We start from the raw sequence: 2,346 nt of genomic DNA, 5'->3' as shown, positions 1-2,346 counted from the left end.
GATCAAGACTTCGTTGAAGACTCAACTGAGTATTGTGAAGGCAAGTTATGTCATTGACCATATTGAATCTAATTTTTAGATATTTTATTTTATAAACATGCATGCTAATAATATTTTTGGAATCCCAAGTTAGGCTTTACCCTAGTTTTCTTAATATACTTGTCGCCATGGTTATGATTTTAGTTATGGAAGGGTAGATCATACTTAGCCTTGCTTTAGGATGGTGATAATGATAATTGTTTAATTGAATATGATAATGGTCTTATGCGACTATGATAAAAGATCATGGTATAATTATCGTAGTGACATGGAATTAGAATTTGAGCAAGTGGATTGGATGAGGCCAGTAAATATTGTACGGTTGGATTTGTGGTACTCTTACTGAAATATAAGGACCGGTTCATCGAGCGATTATTCCAAGTTAACAGTATAGCCACAAGTTTGGTATAGGACAGATCTAGCCGATTGGTTTGCTTTACTCTCAGCATGGTGTAGACCAATTGGCGGTACAGAATGATGGGTCTACTTCCTAGGGTCTGTAAGGTGCAAGAGAGGGCTTCCATTGTTGAGGTGTATTCACGTAGCAGTGAAACCTTAACGGGTATGCACATGTTGAGAGGGGCTTTTTAGACGGCTTGTAATGATTGCTGGCCACAAACCTCGGAAGTGTGTAAGTTTCTAGCTAACACATGCAGAATAGAAATCATGACTTGTGCGTAAAGTGTACAACCTCTACAAAGTGTAAAACTGAATATCCAACCGTGCTCATGGTCAAGAGCAACAGGGAACCATCACAAGATTAGAACTTGATGGTTTGGTCAGTATGGTCAGCTGTGGCGGTAGGAACTATGGTTGAAGATGTTGGTTTTGGTCAATCACGATGGTTTAATAGTTGGTCAACCTTGGCGGTGGGAGTCATGGTTGATGTATTTGGTTTGGTCAACCTTGGTTGGAGCCATAGTTGAGGTGATGAAATCTTTGGTTAAGTCAAGATGTGGAAATCTTGAGGTTGTTATTTAAATTATTGTTGTTCACTAACTACTCGCTTTTGAACTATTTTGAAATAAATGCTACTTTTCTGCAAAAGAGCACAGTTAGCCTTATTCTTGTTAAAGGCTTCATATGTATTCTTTTTTTTCACAACTTGCAGAGTATGACATATGCTCACATTTGCTATACACAAACCATATGGCATATGCTCATACTTGCTATACACAAACCACAACTTGCGTAGTACGACATCTTGAAGGCTTCACGGAAGGAGGTACATTCTAGCGAAGTGTTCTCCATTGAGTGACCGTGGAGTTGCCCAGTGGAGATGAAGACTGTGCTTAGTATCGTTGTATTTTATTTGTTTCTTTGACCCTTGAAGCTCGCATTTATAAGACAGCTTATTTAATTAAGTATGGATATTGATTTTTTATCATCAATAAAGTCACTATGTATTAGGATTGATTCTTAGGCTCAACGCATATTAGAGACTGGAAATGCTTCTTGGTTCAGTATCGACACCGACACCCGATGCATCTCCATTGCACGTGCCGAGTCACTCCCTCCTACACCAATGTGTCCACTCTTAGGAATAACAGGAGCAGATGGCACACCCCCAGTAGCAGCAACTGCATGTAGCACAGCTGCACTGGCTTCCCTGATTTGCGGCATGCTGATACTACACCAGTCTTCCATGGAGATATGCCAGTCCTCACCACTAAGCTCCTAGGATGTTGGCACCACGACCACGATGCGCACCACTCCACCAGGATCCCTAGCATCAGCTTCGCACTCTGTGGAATTGGCCCAAAGCTCCATGACGTTGGCAATGACCCCTCGGCCAAGCTCCCTGACTATTGTCAATGTGGGCCTTTAGGCATCTCCATCAATTTCTAGTGCGGGGCTAACGCATCTGCATTCATCAGTCATGTGACACGTTTGGTGAGCATGCCACTGCTCTCGACGTCTGTCACTATGAATGTGCTATGATGCATGAAGAAGGCATCCTAGCATCCCATCCGCTGCAACGTGAGGATCACGATAAGGTGATGGCCAAAGGAGACTCCCAGGCTTGTGCTCACCAGGTCTTGATGAACAGACTAGGGATCACATCGACAGATGGCCAAATAGCCGAGGACATGCTACAGCACTACTTCAACATCTTTAGTGGCCCATTGATTGATATGATCATCAAGGCCTTGGTGGCTATGTGCGGCCTTGATGGTGCCTGCTACACCTGTGCCAAACCATCTTCATTTCCAGTGCAAGAACTGTTATTCCTAGAACCCATCCTGCAGTTCAAACCAGAGACATCACATTGTTCCCATGTCACAACAAAACTTCATAATCCTGAAC

This window comes from Phragmites australis, chromosome 6, assembly GCF_958298935.1.
Source record: "Phragmites australis chromosome 6, lpPhrAust1.1, whole genome shotgun sequence".
NCBI classification, from domain to species: domain Eukaryota; kingdom Viridiplantae; phylum Streptophyta; class Magnoliopsida; order Poales; family Poaceae; genus Phragmites; species Phragmites australis.
This window is presented reverse-complemented; position numbering follows the sequence as displayed.